Source organism: Pinus tabuliformis, chromosome 6 (assembly GCF_031772625.1).
Source record: "Pinus tabuliformis cultivar Carrire ecotype Pingquan chromosome 6, CPIR1, whole genome shotgun sequence".
Lineage (NCBI taxonomy): Eukaryota > Viridiplantae > Streptophyta > Pinopsida > Pinales > Pinaceae > Pinus > Pinus tabuliformis.
In genome coordinates, this window is record NC_142292.1 from 1,964,200,536 (window position 1) to 1,964,207,692 (window position 7,157).

Consider the following 7,157-nt stretch of genomic DNA (forward strand, 5'->3'; position numbering starts at 1 on the left):
CTGCATTTAGGAATTGTATCATACATCTCGTGGTGATCCAAAAAGGCAAACTTCTAAGAAAGATCAACCTAAAATAAATTGAATGAACTTAACAACGCTTTGTAACTTAACGCACAACATAGAGGTCTAGGCTAGAGACGTGTTCCGGCGTCGTAAAACCTGGTGACTGTCGATCTCGCTGATGGTTGGGTGATTCCTCCTGAGGGACGATAGCGCCAGTACGGATTGTGCTCCCACGTACCATCGAGTATATATTGGGAGACCCCTATAGGCATAAAACCTTTATCCTTAGGAAGCCGTGTCGACTGCCCTACTGATCGCAATGCACTGAACACAGCATTCGGGAAGATTGACCGCCCGTACCTTAAAAAGTATTCTACGGTTTTGCGAAAAGTTTGGCACACCCTCTACCTAGAACTCCAGAGCAGTTCCTTTTGGCCTTTTTCAGACTCTATAACGGAAAAAGTCCATCTGAGCATTTGTCACTTCGGGCTCGTTAAAACATCGAAGGAGACTAGAGTCATCTTTAGCTTTTTCTCGACTCTTTAAAACTGAAAAAGCAAGTTGTGTCTAAAGCGTCATTAAAATTTATTTTAAACGGAACAATCACTCCCTTTTCCTGCGTTGATCTTTAAAGTTGAGAAAATGGAACCCACCAACCAAGGAATTCCCCTTGGTGGAAATCCTAGTCCCTTCTCCTCTTGGGGAGATGTTGGTGCGCCCCATATGGCCACATTTTCGCTTCCAGGACTGACAATTGGCTTGCCGGTCTGGCTCTTCTCAACCAATGTCGTTTAGAACACCACTATTCCTGAACAGTCGAATCAACAGTTAGACCAGTCCAGACTTGCCCACCAGCCTTCTACATCCTCTAATTCTTCCTCTCCTCCTTCCTCTTCGCTTGACGAACTGGTAGAACAAAAAACCAGTTTCCTAAGGAGAAGAAGGAAAAGAAGAAGAAAGAGAAGAAGAAGAAGGAGCCAAAAGCGACTGGGGGCAAACAAGTGTCGTCTGAAAAAAATCCACACACAGCACTGACTAGGCCTAAATCGCCATGTGTCATATGCAAGGGAGACCACTTCCACGGAGATTGTCCCTGCATCCCTCGGATACTAAGGGACTGGTCTCCCCATTTGCACAATCCGGTGGCATCAACCTCTGATAGCCATGTTGAATGCATACCGTCAACTAGCGAGAGTGAAGTCCTTGGACAAAAAGGGAGAGCTAGATCTCCCTGTAGACTGTGCGAAGGCAACCACGCCATCCACCGTTGTCCCTTCTTAGACGAAGCAAAAAGAGTTTTGGATGATCGTCCGGTTTCACCGCTGCGACTTCCTCCTGGATATAAAAAACTCTTGTTGAGTCCCTCGTTAGTTGAAAATCTAGCTAGCCCGCTCAAGTGGTCAGCTGAAGCGCCAGTCATTGAAGATGAACCAGCTGAATCCATACCTGACGAAAGTCAAAAGGTCGAGGCGGCAGTTGACCCGGTCTTGCCTTCAGAGGATTTATCTTCGAATGATACAGTCACTGAAGAGAATAAAGATGACACCATCCAAATTCTCTTCATCAACACAGACTCCGACGAGCACAGGGGCACTCCCCCCATTCCTTTATCGCAGGAAGGAAGTTCGTTAGAGCGATACTCGGCCGTTTACTCGGTCCCACCACCAAGCAACCTAGTTTTCTCCTTCGACTGGAACCAACTAGGCAGACCCCGTTTGCCAGCAAGCATACCATTCAGAATTATCGTCCAAATATACAGAATGGTCATGGCTGGCACCATCATTGATGAAGGGGCATCTGTGAGTATCCTTTCCTCCACTGCTTGGAAAGCGCTTGGTTCTCCAGCGCTTTTGCCTGAAATGAGAAAACTAACAGGCTTTGATAAAGGAACCAATCGACCTTTAGGGATCCTCCCCAATGTGCCTATCACATTGAAAGGGAAGACCGTTCAAATGAACGTGATGGTCGTTCAAGGACCCTTGTATTATAACCTACTCCTTGGACGAGACTATATATATTGCATGGGAGCCATCGTCTCCTCACTCTTTAGAGTAATGTGTTTTCCGCACGAAGGAAGAGTGGTCAAGCTCGTGGACCAGCTTTCATTTCCCGGATCACGCATCGCAAATAGTCATATACCATCCCTAAATGGTCTCTTCACGCAAGAAATGTCTCAACCCACGGTCCGTCCTCCCGATGAGTGCGAGTAATTCGGAAGGATATGACTGGAACCCAGGGGGCATGCGTCCTGGTCTACTTCGGCAGGAAAACTTTGGGTATAAGGTAGGTTTCCGCAGGAGAATATGACTAGTCCGTACCCCGTCCGTGGTTGGAAGAGGGGTTGTTCTGGAATAAGATTCTTTTGTTAAAGTTATGTGTTTGGCGCTCGTTGTCACTCACCTTTGTCTATCTCGGTAGATATCGCCGAAGAAGTGTTTTGTTTGAAAGATTAACAGGACAATCTTTGGGTAACCTGAAAGAGGTGGGTCTCTCTCGGTAAGACAATTGTTTTAGCGGAAGTGAAGTAGAGGTAACCTTGAAACTCTGTTTTATATATGGGGGCATGCAAACCTTTTGGAGTGCAAGCAAAGAGCGATTATTTATCTGTTTTTTGGGTTAATCGTTTCCTAACTTGCATAAAGAAAGGATGCGGGGCATAGCTTTGGTAAGGCGCAAGCTCCATAAAAAATGGAATCTTACATGAGACATTCTTATCATATGACTGGATAATCGAGCAGTTTTAGCACATAGTTCATGCTCGTTAAAAAATAAACATAAGATCGAGCAGTTTTAGCACATAGTTCATGCTCTTTAAAAAATAAACATAAGATTGAGCAGTTTTAGCGCATAGTTCATGCTTGTTAAAAAATAAACATAAGATTGAGCAGTGTTTTTCCGCGTTTAAGCTCGTTAAAAAATGAACTATCTCCCGGTAAATAACCACCGTGAATGTAACATTATCAACCATTAAAGCCTTGGTCGTGTTTGCACCGTCACCTCCACTTTTCCATTGGCCGATCATTCACCTCCATATGATTGTTTACCCTTTTTGAGGAACAGCTGCGAAGAGTGATTTCACTAGCCATCCTTGTGACACTGCCGTGATTGGAAAATTCCAACTCTTACCTGGAATCATCTGCTAACCCGTTTTATCACTCGTTCCTCAAAAGACGAGTCTTCTTTAAGCTCTTTTCATCTGACTCGTAAAATATGAAAAGATTGCCGAGTTTTGGCCTTCCAGCTCGTTAAAGCAACTGGAAGTGCTATCCCTCCTCTAGATTTTAATCTTTTTGGACCTGAGGGATTATTGCACAAAAAGATCGAGCGCTTGTTTTGTTCGGCTCGTTAAAACTATCGAAAACTCATACATTCTGTATTGTTTTATACTTTTTCGGACTTAAGGGATTAGATGATGAAAAAGGACTTTCGGAGTTGACTTTACGTACCTTTTCAGACTCTCTAAAAATGAAAAGAACCGAGTTATCTTTGTCGTTAGACTCGTTAAAAGCATTAAATAGCGACAAAGTTGTCTTTAGACGAGAACGAGTTTCACTATCGCTAGGCTCGTTAAAACATAGCGATGGGTTTGCCCGAAGGGCAAATTATAGAACAAGCATATGTTATCCTCCTCAAGCTTGACAAAAAGAAAGAGGTACTGGTCAGCAATGACTGGGGAAAAATTGGGAGAAACTCAAAGAACTTTATTGGTAGCAAGTCGCTCTTGAACATGACACTTCCACTCCGTGCCTGAGTCGGGTTGGGTTGTTTCATTCACCGGTCACATCACCATGGTCTCGCCAATACCATCCATCTTTGGGGTAAATGCTACCAATCCATCACACAAGTGTCGCCGATATGTTCAAGAGAAGTCATCCGGAGAAGTCAACCGTGTCCCATCCACTACCGTACATTATCCTTCATCCTTTCATGACCACCACCCTGAACCATATATCATCAAATCGTTTTCACCTCCATCAAAATCATTTGCTCCGTTCCGTGTCACTAATGTGGGATACATTAAGGCCCTCCTTTGACGGATCGCTTCTTGTCGACATCAGCTCATTATCCAAGAAGTTGATCTAGGAAAAACCCCTTCAGTACTTTGAAGCTTGCATGCCTCAATGGCAAGTTTCTCACTTCCGGCAATAGGTATACATCAATGACCTTCGACCGAAAGATTTTGTGTGGTGTTCGACGCCAAGTCCTTTATTCACACCACGTGAATTGTACTGCAGTACCTTGAGGGTCATTATCATTATTGGTGATTCCTCTCGCGCTTGTTAACGGTTTACCTCATTGACCGGTAATCAAGCGATGTCTTTCCATGTTCGACTTCAAAACATCTCTCACATGGATCGACTTGTACTTGGAGTGAAGATCGAACGAGTTTGAAGACCCCGGATCTAGTTTCATCCATCTGGGATGCGATATATATTCAGGAAAGATAAAAACATTGACATGTACAGCATTGCAGCAGATAATCATCCTACCAAAAGGATGATGATTTCATCAAAATCATCAGTCTACCATCAGACGATTGTCTGTTCTATGTACAGAAAAATGAATTTATAAAGTTGAGCATGGGAATGCCCGCCTCAGCTAGATCATGAAAGCAGTATGAAAAATAATGTATTGTATTGTATCTTATTACAGGTCTCCTCCCAGCATTGGAAGAACTTCGGATCCTCCTAATAAAGCATTTCACCCGATAAACGGCCTCATACTTTAGGGGGCAACTGTTATAGACATTTTTGTGCCTTGCAGCATTGAGCATGAAATGTCCATAATCCAAGGGATCCAAAGTCCCTAAGTGAGTTGTTCCTACCCCTAAAGGAACAAGGTCAACCAAAGACAGCTTCTCCCAGAAGTTCTCCACCAAAAAACACTCAGAAACAGTCAATTCAGGATCAATTCAGAGGCTCCACTAGCTGTCTGCGCTGAAATGCAGAGATTACACTGGCTAAGTGCACTGCAACGTAGGTAGAAGCACTACCAGGGTGCGCTGAGCGGGAAATGACAAATGGAAAGTTCATTCAACGAGGTGGAAAGACCATGGAAGCTTCCAGAATCTTCCTCAATGACACTTGCCTCAATGAATTCGACTAGTGATGAGTAAGAGGTTCTCAACCTCCAAGTGGAAGCAAGAACTGACAGAGAGAAGCCACAAGTCAAAACATGAGCTGACTCATCCTCTCTGCTCACATCTATATATGGATCTCTCACCCAGAGGTTCAGGAGGCTGGAATTTTGTACTTTGTAGAGAATTGATGTTGGTTTGAGATTGACATTAGCACATTGGGTGATTTATGCTTTGTTGGAGGAGAGGAAGGGATTCCATCGCTGGGAGGTAGATGCTGGATCAGAACTCACTTGGTTGTATCTCCTCTCAGACTTTATTATCTTATCAATAAACTATTTGAGTTTCTCCTACATGTTGTATATCAATGATGTTTTGTTATGCTTACATGTTTAGCTTAATCTGATCTTGAGCTTTTTATGAATGTATATATGTATCTTTGTGTAGTTTCTCTCTCTTGTGATCTTGCAGGAATTCGGTGAAGCTGGGCCGGTGAAGGAGCAAGAAGCTGGGAGCTACTGAAGAGAGAAGTGATCTGGATCGACAAACTAGCGGAAGATACAGGTTAGTTAGATCCTTCTTCCTCACTTGCATTTCATAAAGAAGAATACTTGAATAAGTTTACATGTTTGTTGCTAAGGCACTATCACCTCTTAGAGTGGGATAGGGCATTCCGTATTGGATACTTTTCCCAACAACATTTGTGGAAATCCCTCATTACATCCTTTGCTTCATTTCCGACTAGAGAGTTCAGCAACACACCACCCGAATCCTTCCAAAACAAAACACCATCAAGAATACAATATTTTTAAGCTTTCAACTTTAAGGATCTACTTTTACCTTCGAGCACTTCCGGTGGAGGATTTAAATCCTACAATACATAAACTATGTCAGAGTACCATGGAAATGAAGTGAACATGTCGGATGCTTGTACCTGTGAATCTTCTACTTCTTCTTCAGAAAGAGTAGCAATCAGATTGATATCTAATGCATGCAAATTAGATTCAGCCATGAGCTTGGCCAAACCTTGTCCCTTGATGAGCTTTGTGGGATTTACCTCCAAATCATATTCTAACATTGTTGCGATCCATTTTCCCCACCTAACCTCTAGATCTATCTACATAAGAACTTCTTTTACTATTGTTGTTGGAACATAAGTTATAGTGTGAGAATGCAGAATATATACTCGGAAATATTTGAGCGCTTTCACCAAAGCCAAAGCCTTCCTCTCAATTATATTGTATTTCAGCATTGAATCCCTTATTGTCCGACTGAAAAATGCTATAGGTTGTTCATTTTTTTTATCTTTCTTTTGCATTAGGACAATTGTTAAGGTATGCTCAGAGGCAAATGGAAATATGATGAAATTTGAAGTATAATCGGGACTGATTAAAGTAGGAGCAGTAGATAATGCAAATTTGACCGCATTGAAAGACTTCTTGGCATCTACAGACCATATTACCTCACTGTCCTTTTTCAACATGTCTGTCATTTCTCTCAAATGTTTAGCAAGGTTGGGAATGAATCTCCTCAAAAAGTTGATTTTCCCATTAAATGACTGAATTTATTTTTTGTTCCTCGGGAAATCTAATTGCTGAATGGATTCAACTCTTGCAGGGTCAATGAGAATGCCATCCTTGGAAATAATATGCCCCAACAGCTTGCCTTCTTCCATGGCAAATAAGCTCTTTTTTGGATTTAGTGATATACCAAATTTTCTGCATCTCTGAAAGACAATTCTTAGATGATGTAAGTGATCTTCATCAAATTTAAAAAAAATTGTGAGATCATCTAAATAAATAACCAGAAAAACATCATTTTCATTGGCGAAATCTATATCCATAGCCCGCTGAAATGTTGCCCCTGCATTCTTTAATCCAAATGGCATCTTGGCATACATGAATATACCCCATGGTGTTGTGAAGGTTGTTTTCAACTGATCATCCTTATGTACCAAAATTTGATTGTACCCCAAATATTCATCAAGCAATGACATCCTGGAAGACCCAACTACCCTCTGGAGAATATGATCCATCTTTGGTAGGGGATAATTGTCCTTCAAGGATACTTTGTTTAA